This window comes from Homalodisca vitripennis, chromosome 7, assembly GCF_021130785.1.
Source record: "Homalodisca vitripennis isolate AUS2020 chromosome 7, UT_GWSS_2.1, whole genome shotgun sequence".
NCBI lineage: Eukaryota > Metazoa > Arthropoda > Insecta > Hemiptera > Cicadellidae > Homalodisca > Homalodisca vitripennis.
Window position 1 is genome coordinate 13,910,270 of NC_060213.1, and position 17,971 is coordinate 13,928,240.

Here is a 17,971-nt window from a genome sequence, read left to right on the forward strand (position 1 = left end):
CAAACGTGCTACAATACAGTGAGACGACCTATAGGAGCCAGCTAGGCACAGCACAAGCTCTAGTATCGTAAGCACAATTATAACCCTTCCCATAGACATTGTTACAAACATGCTACGATCGAGAGAGACGACCTATAGGAGCCAGCTATTCAACAGTGCAAGCTCTAGTATCTTAAGCACTATTTGAACCCTCCTTAAAGACATTATTACAAACATACTACAATCGAGAGAGACGACCTATAGGCGCCGGCTAGGCACAGTACAAACTCTAGTATCGTAAGCACTATTTGAACAATCCTTACAGACATGGTTACAAACAAGCTAAAATCGAGAAAGATGACCTAGAGGGGCCACCTAGTCACGGTACTAGTTCTAGTATCGTGAGTACTATTTGTACCCTTCTTACAGACATTGTTAATAACATGCTACAATCGAGAGAGACGACCTATAGGAGACAGCTAGGAACAATACAAGCTCTAGTATCGTAAGCACTATTTGAACCCTCCTCACAGACATTGTTACAAACATGCAACAATCGAGAGAGACGACCTATAGGAGCCAGCTAGGCACAGTACAAGCTCTAGTATCGTAAGCACAATTATAATCCTTCCCATAGACATTGTTACAAACATGCTACGATCGAGAGAGACGACCTATAGGAGCCAGCTAGGCACAGTGCAAGCTCTAGTATCTTAAGCACTATTTGAACCCTCCTCACAGACATTGTTACAAACATGCTACAATCGAGAGAGACGACCTATAGGAGCCAGCTAGGCACAGTACAAGCTCTAGTATCGTAAGCACAATTATAATCCTTCCCATAGACATTGTTACAAACATGCTACGATCGGGAGAGACGACCTATAGGAGCCAGCTAGGCACAGTGCAAGCTCTAGTATCTTAAGCACTATTTGAACCCTCCTTAAAGACATTGTTACAAACATACTACAATCGAGAGAGACGACCTATAGGAGCCAGCTAGGCACAGTGCAAGCTCTAGTATCGTAAGCACTATTTGAACCCTCCTTAAAGACATTGTTACAAACATACTACAATCGAGAGAGACGACCTATAGGAGCCAGCTAGGCACAGTGCAAGCTCTAGTATCTTAAGCACTATTTGAACCCTCCTTAAAGACATTGTTACAAACATACTACAATCGAGAGAGACGACCTATAGGAGCCAGCTAGGCACAGTGCAAGCTCTAGTATCTTAAGCACTATTTGAACCCTCCTTAAAGACATTGTTACAAACACACTACAATCGAGAGAGACGACCTATAGGAGCCGACTAGGCACAGTGCAAGCTCTAGTATCGTAAGCACAATTATAATCCTTCCCATAGACATTGTTACAAACATGCTACAATCGAGAGAGACGACCTATAGGAGCCAGCTAGGCACAGTGCAAGCTCTAGTATCTTAAGCACTATTTGAACCCTCCTTAAAGACATTGTTACAAACATACTACAATCGAGAGAGACGACCTATAGGAGCTAGCTAGGCACAGTGCAAGCTCTAGTATCTTAAGCACTATTTGAACCCTCCTTAAAGACATTGTTACAAACATGCTACTATCGAGAGAGACGACCTATAGGAGCCAGCTAGGCACAGTGCAAGCTCTAGTATCGTAAGCACTATTTGAACCCTCCTTAAAGACATTGTTACAAACATACTACAATCGAGAGAGACGACCTATAGGAGCCAGCTAGGCACAGTGCAAGCTCTAGTATCGTAAGCACAATTATAATCCTTCCCATAGACATTGTTACAAACATGCTACGATCGAGAGAGACGACCTATAGGAGCCAGCTAGGCACAGTGCAAGCTCTAGTATCTTAAGCACTATTTGAACCCTCCTCACAGACATTGTTACAAACATACTACAATCGAGAGAGACGACCTATAGGAGCCAGCTAGGCACAGTGCAAGCTCTAGTATCGTAAGCACAATTATAATCCTTCCCATAGACATTGTTACAAACATGCTACGATCGAGAGAGACGACCTATAGGAGCCAGCTAGGCACAGTGCAAGCTCTAGTATCTTAAGCACTATTTGAACAATCCTCACAGACATTGTTACAAACATGCTACAATCGAGAGAGACGACCTATAGGAGCCAGCTAGGCACAGTACAAGCTCTAGTATCGTAAGCACTATTTGAACCCTCCTCACAGACATTGTTACAAACATGCTACAATCGAGAGAGACGACCTATAGGCGCCACCTAGGCACAGTACAAGCTCTAGTATCGTAAGCACTATTTGAACCCTCCTCACAGACATTGTTACAAACATGCTACAATCGAGAGAGACGACCTATAGGAGCCAGCTAGGCACGGTACAAGCTCTAGTATCGTGAGCACTATTTGTACCCTCCTCTCAGACATTGTTACAAACATGCTACAATCGAGACAGACGACCTATAGGAGCCAGTTAGGCACAGTACAAGCTCTAGTATCGTAAGCACTATTTGAACCCTCCACACATACATTGTTACAAACATGCTACAATACAGTGAGACGACCTATAGGAGCCAGCTAGGCACAGTACAAGCTCTAGTATCGTAAGCACTATTTGAACAATCCTTCCAGACATTGTTACAAACATGCTACAATCGAGAGAGACGACCTATAGGAGCCAGCTAGGCACAGTACAAGCTCTAGTATCGTAAGCACTATTTGAACCCTCCTCACAGACATTGTTACAAACATGCTACAATCGAGAGAGACGACCTAGAGGAGCCACCTAGGCACGGTAAAAGCTCTAGTATCGTGAGCACTATTTGTAACCTCCTCATCTACATTTTTACAAACATGCTACAATCGAGAGAGACGACCTATAGGAGCCAGCTAGGCACAGTACAAGCTCTAGTATCGTAAGCACTATTTGAACCCTCCTCACAGACATTGTTACAAACATGCTACAATCGAGAGAGACGACCTATAGGAGCCAGCTAGGCACAGTACAAGCTCTAGTATCGTTAGCACTATTTGAACCCTCCTCACAGACATTGTTACAAACATGCTACAATCGAGAGAGACGACATAGAGAGCCACCTAGGCACGGTACAAGCTCTAGTATCGTGAGCACTATTTGTACCCTCCTCAACATACATTGTTACAAACATGCTACAATCGAGAGATAGACGACCTATAGGAGCCAGCTAGGCACGGCACAAGCTCAAGTATCGTAAGCACTATTTGAACCCTCCTCACAGACATTGTTACAAACATGCTAAAATCGAGAGAGACGACCTAGAGGAGCCACCTAGTCACGGTACAAGGTCTAGTATCGTGAGTACTATTTGTACCCTCCTCTCAGACATTGTTACAAACATGCTACAATCGAGAGAGACGACCTAGAGGAGCCAGCTAGGCACGGTACAAGCTCTAGTATCGTAAGCACTATTTGAACCCTCCTCACAGACATTATTACAAACATGCAACAATAGAGAGACGACATAGAAGAGCCACCTAGGCACAGTAAAAGCTCTAGTATCGTGAGCACTATTTGTAACCTCCTCACAGACATTGTTACAAACATGCTACAATCGAGAGAGACGACCTATAGGAGCCAGCTAGGCACGGCACAAGCTCTAGTATCGTAAGCACTATTTGAACCCTCCTCACAGACATTGTTACAAACATGCTACAATCGAGAGAGACGACCTAGAGGAGCCACCTAGTCACGGTTTAAGGTCTAGTATCGTGAGTACTATTTGTACCCTCCTCTCAGACATTGTTACAAACATACTACAATCGAGAGAGACACCCTATAGGAGCCAGTTAGGCACAGTACAAGCTCTAGTATCGTAAGCACTATTTGAACCCTCCACACATACATTGTTACAAACATGCTACAATACAGTGAGACGACCTATAGGAGCCAGCTAGGCACAGCACAAGCTCTAGTATCGTAAGCACTATTTGAACAATCCTTACAGACATTGTTACAAACATGCTACAATCGAGAGAGACGACCTATAGGAGCCAGCTAGGCACAGTACAAGCTCTAGTATCGTAAGCACTATTTGAACCCTCCTCACAGACATTGTTACAAACATGCAACAATCGAGAGAGACGACCTATAGGAGCCACCTAGGCACGGTAAAAGCTCTAGTATCGTGAGCACTATTTATAACCTCCTCACCTACATTGTTACAAACATGCTACAATCGAGAGAGACGACCTATAGGAGCCACCTAGGCACAGTACAAGCTCCAGTATCGTAAGCACTATTTGAACCCTCCTCACAGACATTGTTACAAACATGCAACAATCGAGAGAGGCGACATAGAAGAGCCACCTAGGCACGGTAAAAGCTCTAGTATCGTGAGCACTATTTGAACCCTCCTCACCTACATTGTTACAAACATGCTACAATCGAGAGACGACCTATAGGAGCCAGCTAGACACGGCCCAAGTTCAAGTATCGTGAGTACTATTTGTACCCTCCTCTCAGACATTGTTACAAACATACTACAATCGAGAGAGACGACCTATAGGCGCCGGTTAGACACACTACAAGCTCTAGTATCGTAAGCACTATTTGAACCCTCCACACATACATTGTTACAAACATGCTACAATACAGTGAGACGACCTATAGGAGCCAGCTAGGCACAGCACAAGCTCTAGTATCGTAAGCACAATTATAACCCTTCCCACAGACATTGTTACAAACATGCTACAATCGAGAGAGACGACCTATAGGAGCCAGCTAGGCACAGTGCAAGCTCTAGTATCTTAAGCACTATTTGAACCCTCCTTAAAGACATTATTACAAACATACTACAATCGAGAGAGACGACCTATAGGCGCCGGCTAGGCACAGTACAAGCTCTAGTATCGTAAGCACTATTTGAACAATCCTTACAGACATTGTTACAAACATGCTAAAATCGAGAAAGACGACCTAGAGGAGCCACCTAGTCACGGTACTAGTTCTAGTATCGTGAGTACTATTTGTACCCTTCTTACAGACATTGTTAATAACATGCTACAATCGAGAGAGACGACCTATAGGAGCCAGCTAGGCACAATACAAGCTCTAGTATCGTAAGCACTATTTGAACCCTCCTCACAGACATTGTTACAAACATGCAACAATCGAGAGAGACGACCTATAGGAGCCAGCTAGGCACAGTACAAGCTCTAGTATCGTAAGCACAATTATAATCCTTCCCATAGACATTGTTACAAACATGCTACAATCGAGAGAGACGACCTATAGGAGCCAGCTAGGCACAGTACAAGCTCTAGTATCTTAAGCACTATTTGAACCCTCCTCACAGACATTGTTACAAACATGCTACAATCGAGAGAGACGACCTATAGGAGCCAGCTAGGCACAGTACAAGCTCTAGTATCGTAAGCACAATTATAACCCTTCCCATAGACATTGTTACAAACATGCTACAATCGAGAGAGACGACCTATAGGAGCCAGCTAGGCACAGTGCAAGCTCTAGTATCGTAAGCACTATTTGAACCCTCCTTAAAGACATTGTTACAAACATGCTACAATCGAGAGAGACGACCTATAGGAGCCAGCTAGGCACAGTACAAGCTCTAGTATCGTAAGCACTATTTGAACCCTCCTTAAAGACATTGTTACAAACATGCTACAATCGAGAGAGACGACCTATAGGAGCCAGCTAGGCACAGTACAAGCTCTAGTATCGTAAGCACTATTTGAACCCTCCTTAAAGACATTGTTACAAACATGCTACAATCGAGAGAGACGACCTATAGGAGCCAGCTAGGCACAGTGCAAGCTCTAGTATCGTAAGCACTATTTGAACCCTCCTTAAAGACATTGTTACAAACATACTACAATCGAGAGAGACGACCTATAGGAGCCGACTAGGCACAGTACAAGCTCTAGTATCGTAAGCACTATTATAATCCTTCCCACAGACATTGTTACAAACATGCTACAATCGAGAGAGACGACCTATAGGAGCCAGCTAGGCACAGTACAAGCTCTAGTATCGTAAGCACTATTTGAACCCTCCTTAAAGACATTGTTACAAACATGCTACAATCGAGAGAGACGACCTATAGGAGCCAGCTAGGCACAGTACAAGCTCTAGTATCGTAAGCACTATTTGAACCCTCCTCACAGACATTGTTACAAACATGCTACAATCGAGAGAGACGACCTATAGGAGCCAGCTAGGCACAGTACAAGCTCTAGTATCGTAAGCACTATTTGAACCCTCCTTAAAGACATTGTTACAAACATGCTACAATCGAGAGAGACGACCTATAGGAGCCAGCTAGGCACAGTACAAGCTCTAGTATCGTAAGCACAATTATAATCCTTCCCATAGACATTGTTACAAACATGCTACGATCGAGAGAGACGACCTATAGGAGCCAGCTAGGCACAGTACAAGCTCTAGTATCGTAAGCACTATTTGAACCCTCCTCACAGACATTGTTACAAACATGCTACAATCGAGAGAGACGACCTATAGGAGCCAGCTAGGCACAGTACAAGCTCTAGTATCGTAAGCACTATTATAACCCTTCCCATAGACATTGTTACAAACATGCTACAATCGAGAGAGACGACCTATAGGAGCCAGCTAGGCACAGTGCAAGCTCTAGTATCGTAAGCACTATTTGAACCCTCCTCACAGACATTGTTACAAACATGCTACAATCGAGAGAGACGACCTATAGGAGCCAGCTAGGCACAGTACAAGCTCTAGTATCGTAAGCACTATTTGAACCCTCCTCACAGACATTGTTACAAACATGCTACAATCGAGAGAGACGACCTATAGGAGCCAGCTAGGCACAGTACAAGCTTTTGGTATCGTAAGCACTATTTGAACCCTCCACACATACATTGTTACAAACATGCTACAATAGAGAGAGACGACCTATAGGAGCCAGCTAGGCACAGTACAAGCTCTAGTATCGTGAGCACTATTTGTAACCTCCTCACCAACATAGTTACAAACATGCTACAATCGAGAGAGACGACCTATAGGAGCCAGCTAGGCACGGCACAAGCTCAAGTATCGTGAGCACTATTTGAACCCTCCTCACAGACATTGTTACAAACATGCTACAATCGAGTGAGACGACCTATAGGAGCCAGCTAGGCACAGCACAAGCTCTAGTATCGTAAGCACTATTTGAACAATCCTTACAGACATTGTTACAAACATGCTACAATCGAGAGAGACGACCTATAGGAGCCAGCTAGGCACAGTACAAGCTCTAGTATCGTAAGCACTATTTGAACCCTCCTCACAGACATTGTTACAAACATGCTACAATCGAGAGAGACGACATAGAAGAGCCACCTAGGCACGGTACAAGCTCTAGTATCGTGAGCACTATTTGTAACCTCCTCACCTACATTGTTACAAACATGCTACAATCGAGAGAGACGACCCATAGGAGCCAGCTAGGCACAGTACAAGCTCTAGTATCGTAAGCACTATTTGAACCCTCCTCACAGACATTATTACAAACATGCAAAAATAGAGAGGCGACATAGAAGTGCCTCCTAGCCAAGGTAAAAGCTCTAGTATCGTGAGCACTAGTGAGCCACCTAGTCACGGTACTAGGTCTAGTATCGTGAGTACTATTTGTATCCTTCTTACAGACATTGTTAATAACATGCTGCAATCGAGAGAGACGACCTATAGGAGCCAGCTAGGCACAGTACAAGCTCTAGTATCGTAAGCACTATTTGAACCCTCCTCACAGACATTGTTACAAACATGCTACAATCGAGAGAGACGACCTATAGGAGCCAGCTAGGCACGGTACAAGCTCTAGTATCGTAAGCACTATTTGAACCCTTCCTCATAGACATTGTTACAAACATGCTACCATCGAGAGAGACGACCTATAGGAGCCAGCTAGGCACGGTACAAGCTCTAGTATCGTAAGCACTATTTGAACTCTCCTTAAAGACATTGTTACAAACATGCTACAATCGAGAGAGACGACCTATAGGCGCCGGTTAGGCACAGCACAAGCTCTAGTATCGTAAGCACTATTTGAACCCTCCACACATACATTGTTACAAACATGCTACAAAACGAGATAGACGACCTAGAGGAGCCACCTAGTCACGGTTTAAGGTCTACTATCGTGATTACTATTTGTACCCTCCTCTCAGACATTGTTACAAACATACTACAATCGAGAGAGACGACCTATAGGCGCCGGTTAGGCACAGTACAAGCTCTAATATCGTAAGCACTATTTGAAACCTCCACACATACATTGTTACAAACAAGCTACAATACAGTGAGACGACCTATAGGAGCCAGCTAGGCACAGCACAAGCTCTAGTATCGTAAGCACTATTTGAACAATCCTTACGAAGACATTGTTACAAACATGCTACAATCGAGAGAGACGACCTATAGGAGCCAGCTAGGCACAGTACAAGCTCTAGTATCGTAAGCACTATTTGAACCCTCCTCACAGACATTGTTACAAACATGCTACAATCGAGAGAGACGACCTATAGGCGCCGGCTAGGCACAGTACAAGCTCTAGTATCGTAAGCACTATTTGAACCCTCCACACATACATTTTTACAAACATGCTACAATAGAGTGAGACGACCTATAGGAGCCAGCTAGGCACAGTACAAGCTCTAGTATCGTAAGCACTATTTGAACCCTCCTCACAGACATTGTTACAAACATGCTACAATCGAGAGAGACGACCTATAGGAGCCAGCTAGGCACAGTACAAGCTCTAGTATCGTAACACTATTTGAACCCTCCACAGACATTATTACAAACATGCTACAATCGAGAGAGACGACCTATAGAAGCCAGCTAGGCACGGCACAAGCTCAAGTATCGTGAGCACTATTTGAACCCTCCTCACAGACATTGTTACAAACATGCTACAATCGAGAAAGACGACCTAGAGGAGCCAGCTAGTCACGGTCCAATGTCTAGTATCGAGAGTACTTTTTGTATTTTTCTCACAGACATTGTTATAAACATGCTACAATCGAGAGAGACGACCTATAGGAGCCAGCTAGGTACGGTACAAGCTCTAGTATCGCAAGCACTATTTGAACCCTCCTCACAGACATTGTAAAAAACATGCTACAAGCGAGAGAGACGACCTAGAGGAGCCACCTAGTCACGGTACAATCTCTAGTATCGTGAGCACTATTTGTAACTTCCTCAAGTACATTGTTACAAACATGCTACAATCGAGAGAGACGACCTATGAGAGCCAGGTAGGCACGTTACAAGCTCAAGTATCGTAAGCACTATTTCAACACTCCTCACAGACATTGTTACAAACATGCTACAATCGAGAGAGACGTCCTAGAGGAGACACTCAGTCACGGTACAAGGTCTAGTATCGTGAGTACTATTTGAACCCTTTTACAGAAATTGTTACAAACAAGCTACAATCGAGAGAGACAACCTATAGGAGCCAGCTAGGCACAGTACAAGCTCTAGTATCGAAAGCACTATTCGAACCCTCCTTACAGACATTGTTACAAACATAATACAATCGATAGAGACGAGCTATAGGAGCCAGCTAGGCACAGTACAAGTTCTAGTATCGTAAGCACTATTTGAACCCTCCTCACAGACATTGTAACAAACATACTACAATCGAGAGAGACGACCTATAGGAACCGGCTAGGCAAAGTACAAGCTCTAGTATTGTAAGCACTATTTGAACAATCCTTCCAGGCATTGTTACAAACATGCAACAATCGAGAGAGACGACCTATAGGAGCCAGCTAGGCACAGTACAAGCTCTAGTATCGTGAGCCCTATTTGAACTATCCTCACAGACATTATTACAAACATGCTACAATCGAGAGAGACGACCTAGAAGAGTTTTTGTACGATAATGGTTTACACCCCTAATCATTCTCATAGTTTTATAAGAAGCGTTTTTTAAATTTCCGCGGCCCTGGCCTACACGGGCCGCGGAAAACATGTGTAACATACTAAGTCGTCTGGTCCACATTAAACTTATAGTCATAAAAAATATAGTGGGCGATATTATCTATCACCGTACGACAAAGAGTTGATAGAATATATTTCAAACCTAAAATACTATTACCAAAATTACAGGTAAAAAATATTAAAAAAGCAAACAAAAGAACGCTGAGGTAAACAGATGCTTTATTACGTTACACCAAGCGTTGTGTTACAGTAACATTTTACAATGTCGCTGTTTGCTCGTCCGCTTTGTTCGCATTCTGAGGTAAGTTCATTAAGCACACATTCAACTTGTTCACAGCGTGGAAAATATTTACCAAAGAATGTCATTACCACAAGTGAATGCTTCTGGTGTATGACAATTTTATAATGTATCATGTTTGGCTTCGTACATGTGCGTGGAGGGAACTCGCCATTTGTAACACAATGTGTGAAACATTTCTGTAGTTATTTTATAATGTATCATGTTTGGCTTCGTACATGTGCGTGGAGGGAACTCGCCATTTGTAACACAATGTGTGAAACATTTCTGTAGTTATTTTAATCTTGGTACATTTAATTATTGCTTCTACATTAATAAGACAATGTTGCCAGTAAGGAAGATAATTTAGTTAAAACTTTTATGTTAAACATAAGTGAAAAAAGCTTACGTATTTAATTATTTTGTATAAGTAGTTCACTAATAAAACTTTATATTAAATATTTTTCAGATCACAAATGCTGTCAATACTGTTACACTCTTAATTTGTATTCAAATGGAATTGTATGGGAAGTATGTACTGAATATATACATACATGTTTATATCAGTACGGTTTCTCTTTGCACACTTTCTATCAGTGTTTTCTGTTAACATCACTAACCCATATATCCGTCTGCGTAAGGAGAGTTATATATTATATAACATGTATGTTGAAAATTCTAAACACATAAATAAGTGTTTTCTGTTAACAGCACTAACCCATATATCCGTCTGCGTAAGGAGAGTTATATATTATATAACATGTATGTTGAAAATTCTAAACACATAAATAAGTGTTTTCTGTTAACAGCACTAACCCATATATCCGTCTGCGTAAGGAGAGTTATATATTATATAACATGTATGTTGAAAATTCTAAACACATAAATAAGTGTTTTCTGTTAACAGCACTAACCCATATATCCGTCTGCGTAAGGAGAGTTATATATTATATAACATGTATGTTGAAAATTCTAAACACATAAATAAGTGTTTTCTGTTAACAGCACTAACCCATATATCCGTCTGCGTAAGGAGAGTTATATATTATATAACATGTATGTTGAAAATTCTAAACACATAAATAAGTGTTTTCTGTTAACAGCACTAACCCATATATCGTCTGCGTAAGGAGAGTTATATATTATATAACATGTATGTTGAAAATTCTAAACACATAAATAAGTGTTTTCTGTTAACAGCACTAACCCATATATCCGTCTGCGTAAGGAGAGTTATATATTATATAACATGTATGTTGAAAATTCTAAACACATAAATAAGTGTTTTCTGTTAACAGCACTAACCCATATATCGTCTGCGTAAGGAGAGTTATATATTATATAACATGTATGTTGAAAATTCTAAACACATAAATAAGTGTTTTCTGTTAACAGCACTAACCCATATATCGTCTGCGTAAGGAGAGTTATATATTATATAACATGTATGTTGAAAATTCTAAACACATAAATAAGTGTTTTCTGTTAACAGCACTAACCCATATATCCGTCTGCGTAAGGAGAGTTATATATTATATAACATGTATGTTGAAAATTTTAAACACATAAATAAGTGTTTTCTGTTAACAGCACTAACCCATATATCGTCTGCGTAAGGAGAGTTATATATTATATAACATGTATGTTGAAAATTCTAAACACATAAATAAGTGTTTTCTGTTAACAGCACTAACCCATATATCCGTCTGCGTAAGGAGAGTTATATATTATATAACATGTATGTTGAAAATTCTAAACACATAAATAAGTGTTTTCTGTTAACAGCACTAACCCATATATCCGTCTGCGTAAGGAGAGTTATATATTATATAACATGTATGTTGAAAATTCTAAACACATAAATAAGTGTTTTCTGTTAACAGCACTAACCCATATATCGTCTGCGTAAGGAGAGTTATATATTATATAACATGTATGTTGAAAATTCTAAACACATAAATAAGTGTTTTCTGTTAACAGCACTAACCCATATATCCGTCTGCGTAAGGAGAGTTATATATTATATAACATGTATGTTGAAAATTCTAAGTACATAAATAAAATATAAATAAATATAAGGTGACAATTTAACTCAAAATACGATTAGAATTGATGTTTTATTACAAGCAGACATATTATTACCTCTTTTATTTATTTATTTAATGAAAATAATTGTTAGTTTTATTATATGTAGGACTTAGAGATAGAGAAGCGTGGAGTTGACACGAAGTATGATTGTTTATTCTGTGTTGTGAGTGCAACATTGGTATGATTTGTCTACTGTAACCTACTTCGTACTGTATCTGTAGTTCTGTAATCCACATAAAGAATAGATAACATCGCAGGTAACGAAACGAAGTGATACTATTATGTTTGACTTACGGTTTGAAAATATACAACAGTTCAACTGTGTGTTACCTCCACAATTCCTTATTTCCAAAAACAAACAAAAAAGTAATGAATAATAGCTGAAAAGCGAGAGTGATAAATATCAGAGGTAGAAGATAAAGGTGGTGGTGATACGGCACTGGTTCTACCCTTATTCACATCGCTGAATGAACACAAGAACTAGACATAAGGTAGATATAGAACTGACCCTAAATAAATTTCTCAATTTTGGTGTTCCACCTGGAGAAATTCTCAGAGTAACTCTGAAAACGTTATTAGTAATATTCATTATCAAGAGAGACTTGTTACATTATTTAAACTAACACTAAATTGTTAAAATAATAACAAGATGCCACCAAATGATGTCGACTACAAGCACTTACTTCAATAGGGTACTTCTGAAGTATTTACATTGTCAATGATTGGTTGCTCCAATATATACTATGCTAGATAAACACTATATTCGTAATGATCGAAGGCCAGTCAATTTAAGTATTGGTTTTCCGTAGCAAAAAGAGATAAATATGTTTTGTTTAATAGCTGAACAAAGCCTAAATAATAATAAAAAAAATTCTACTATACATTTTCATTGGAATAAAAACGTTTTATTTACAAACTTTTGTTTATATATTTATTTAAAATATAGTTTGAACTCAATTAATTGTCTAGAGATAAATAAATCATATTATTAAATGAATATTTTGTTTTAAAATATACAGAATGCAAGGCAATGTTTTGCTATGCCAATGTTTGATTAATTTGGTCTTGTATTACTTGGAACATAATTGTAGCAAATTGGTCGTTATTAAACAATAATGAAATAGAAACACATAATTGAGTACCTAATCAGCTTTATGTTTGTATTGTTAGACTCTCTGTTTATAGCAATTAAAACGGTCTTTAATTCCATCCAACCTAATATGGTTTCAATGATGTGTAAATTGTTGAACTTTGTAATTATGTTTGGAGTTTTAATTTGTCCCATATAACATTATGTATACTACGCATCATAAAATTAAAATAATAAATAAAAGGAATTGACATGATGAATGTCAATAATATTACTATGCAAAATAGAAATGGTTTTTAAAACATTTGATTAAATTACAATAACATAAATATAGGTGATTTAAACACTATAGAAAGGGTTATATCTAGATATTTCAAGTAAGTAGGTTTAACAAAGCTTTATTGTACCTTCGATATTTCATATTTAAATTCTAGTATGCGTATAAAAAACGACAGTGTATTTTGTTTGAACCAATTTTTTTACACAGTCTTATTATGTTTATCTCGAATAACTAACTGTTATACTTACTACGTTAAAGCAAAAATTACTAAATGAAAATAGTACAAATCGTTCCTGAAAGCAACAAATCATCTCCAAATAAATGGCGAGATCGCTTAGTTGTAGTAACCCCTTGATATTAACCATATTATTTAAACATTTTCACAGTAACTAAAAATATATTGGTATTTGTTTCAGTGCAGAGTCTCAAATATTAACATTGAACTTTTGAATATCTAGTTTGACATGTTAATTATTTATAATTATTGTTTATGTACGTGAAATAAGTCTATATGGTAACACTCAATAGCTGAAACGATTTGAATATTCAAAGCAAATCTTTTCCTATTATTATTCATGAGAGGATTGACAGGGGTCTTCTTGGTTGAGAGAAGTGTGACTATATCGTGTGGCAGACTACCACAGTGCAACCACCCTTCGGTAGCTACAGTACTCTCTTCCAAGTCAAGGTCAACCCAGCTGCTCATTACAGTGCACAACCTGTGTCAATATCAGTATCAAAACAAAACTCTTTCTAGCCAAGTTCAACTAATCGGGTCACTACAGTGCATAAACTTTGTCACTGCCTCTATAGAAGCGCCAGTTTGAGGTGTCAAGGTCGTCTCTGATCCAGTCACAAAAATACACACAAACTTTGTATCTTTTAAAAATTAGAGCACTACTATGCCTCATAAAGTTTGACTCCTATCCGATCACCGTAGTGCTCACCGTTTTCACTGCCCCTTCTGTTGCACCACTCCGCCTCGCAAATATACAGGGTCTGTATAATAAGTAACCGGACTTATTATACAGACCCTGTAGTCTCGTATCTGCGCACCACAGTGCTCACCCTGTGTCACTGCCACTACTAGACCATCATCCTACCTCGTTTAGATCGTCTCCTATCAGGTCACCGTAGTGCTCACCCTGTGTCAATGCCCCTTCTGGTGCACCACTCTGCCTCGCAAATATACAGGGTTTGTATAATAAGTAACAAGACTTATTATACAGACTCTGTAGCCTCGTATCTGCGCACCACTGACAGTGCTCACCCTGTGTCACTGCCACTACTAGACCATCATCCTACCTCGTTTAGATCGTCTCCTATCAGGTCACCGTAGTGCTCACCCTGTGTCACTGCCCCTTCTGTTGCACCACTCCGCCTCGCAAATATACAGGGTGTGTATAATAAGTAACCGGACTTATTATACAGACCCTGTAGTCTCGTATCTGCGCACCACAGTGCTCACCCTGTGTCACTGCCCCTTCTGGTGCACCACTCCGCCTCGCAAATATACAGGGTTTGTATAATAAGTAACCGGACTTATTATACAGACTCTGTAGCCTCGTATCTGCGCACCACTGACAGTGCTTCACCCTGTGTCACTGCCACTACTAGACCATCATCCTACCTCGTTTAGATCGTCTCCTATCAGGTCACCGTAGTGCTCACCCTGTGTCACTGCCCCTTCTGGTGCACCACTCTGCCTCGCAAATATACAGGGTTTGTATAATAAGTAACCGGACTTATTATACAGACTCTGTAGCCTCGTATCTGCGCACCACTGACAGTGCTCACCCTGTGTCACTGCCACTACTAGACCATCATCCCTACCTCGTTTAGATCGTCTCCTATCAGGTCACCGTAGTGCTCACCCTGTGTCACTGCCCCTTCTGTTGAACCACTCCGCCTCGCAAATATACAGGGTGTGTATATAATAAGTAACCGGACTTATTATACAGACCCTGTAGTCTCGTATCTGCGCACCACAGTGCTCACCCTGTGTCATTGCCCCTTCTGTTGAACCACTCCGCCTCGCAAATATACAGGGTGTGTATAATAAGTAACCAGACTTATTATACAGACCCTGTAGTCTCCTATCAGGTCACCATAGTGCTCATCCTGTGTCACTGCCCCTTCTAATGCACCACTCCGCCTCGCAAATATACAGGGTCTGTATAATAAGTAACCGGACTTATTATACAGACCCTGTAGTCGCCTATCAGGTCACCATAGTGCTCATCCTGTGTCACTGCCCCTTCTGTTGCACCACTCCGCCTCGCAAATATACAGGGTCTGTATGATAAGTAACCGGACTTATTATACAGACCCTGTAGTCGCCTAAACAGGTCACCATTGTGCTCATCCTGTGTCACTGCCCCTTCTGTTGCACCACTCCGCCTCGCAAATATACAGGTGTGTTATAATAAGTAACCGGACTTATTATACAGACCCTGTAGTCTCGTATCTGCGCACCACAGTGCTCACCCTGTGTCACTGCCCCTTCTGGTGCACCACTCCGCCTCGCAAATATACAGGGTGTGTATAATAAGTAACCGGACTTATTATACAGAACCTGTAGTCTCGTATCTGCGCACCACGGTGCTCACCCTGTGTCATTGCCCCTTCTGTTGAACCACTCCGCCTCGCAAATATACAGGGTGTGTATAATAAGTAACCGGACTTATTATACAGACCCTGTAGTCTCCTATCAGGTCACCATAGTGCTCATCCTGTGTCACTGCCCCTTCTGTTGCACCACTCCGCCTCGCAAAATATACAGGGTCTGTATAATAAGTAACCGGACTTATTATACAGACCCTGTAGTCACCTATCAGGTCACCATAGTGCTCATCCTGTGTCACTGCCCCTTCTGTTGCACCACTCCGCCTCGCAAAATATACAGGGTCTGTATAATAAGTAACCGGACTTATTATACAGACCCTGTAGTCGCCTATCAGGTCACCATAGTGCTCATCCTGTGTCACTGCCCCTTCTGTTGCACCACTCCGCCTCGCAAATATACAGGGTCTGTATAATAAGTAACCGGACTTATTATACAGACCCTGTAGTCGCCTATCAGGTTCACCAATAGTGCTCATCCTGTGTCACTGCCCCTTCTGGTGCACCACTCCGCCTCGCAAATATACAGGTGTGTATAATAAGTAACCGGACTTATTATACAGACCCTGTAGTCGCCTATCAGGTCACCATAGTGCTCATCCTGTGTCACTGCTCCTTCTGTTGCACCACTCCGCCTCGCAAATATACAGGGTCTGTATAATAAGTAACCGGACTTATTATACAGACCCAGTAGTCGCCTATCAGGTCACCATAGTGCTCATCCTGTGTCACTGCCCCTTATATTGCACCACTCCGCCTCGCAAATATACAGGTCTGTATAATAAGTAACCGGACTTATTATACAGACCCTGTAGTCGCCTATCAGGTCACCCATAGTGCTCATCCTGTGTCACTGCCCCTTCTGTTGCACCACTCCGCCTCGCAAAATATACAGGGTCTGTATAATAAGTAACCGGACTTATTATACAGACCCTGTAGTCACCTATCAGGTCACCATAGTGCTCATCCTGTGTCACTGCCCCTTCTGTTGCACCACTCCGCCTCGCAAATATACTGGGTCTGTATAATAAGTAACCGGACTTATTATACAGACCCTGTAGTCTCGTATCTGCGCACCACAGTGCTCACCCTGTGTCACTGCCCCTTCTGGTGCACCACTCCGCCTCGCGCAAATATACAGGTGTGTTTAATAAGTAACCGGACTTATTATACAGACCCTGTAGTCTCGTATCTGCGCACCACAGTGCTCACCCTGTGTCATTGCCCCTTCTGTTGAACCACTCCGCCTCGCAAATATACAGGGTGTGTATAATAAGTAACCGGACTTATTATACAGACCCTGTAGTCTCCTATCAGGTCACCATAGTGCTCATCCTGTGTCACTGCCCCTTCTGTTGCACCACTCCGCCTCGCAAATATACAGGGTCTGTATAATAAGTAACCGGACTTATTATACAGACCCTGTAGTCGCCTATCAGGTCACCTTAGTGCTCATCCTGTGTCACTGCCCCTTCTGTTGCACCACTCCGCCTCGCAAATATACAGGGTCTGTATTAATAAGTAACCGGACTTATTATACAGACCCTGTAGTCGCCTATCAGGTCACCATAGTGCTCATCCTGTGTCACTGCCCCTTCTGTTGCACCACTCCGCCTCGCAAAATATACAGGGTCTGTATGATAAGTAACCGGACTTATTATACAGACCCTGTAGTCGCCTAACAGG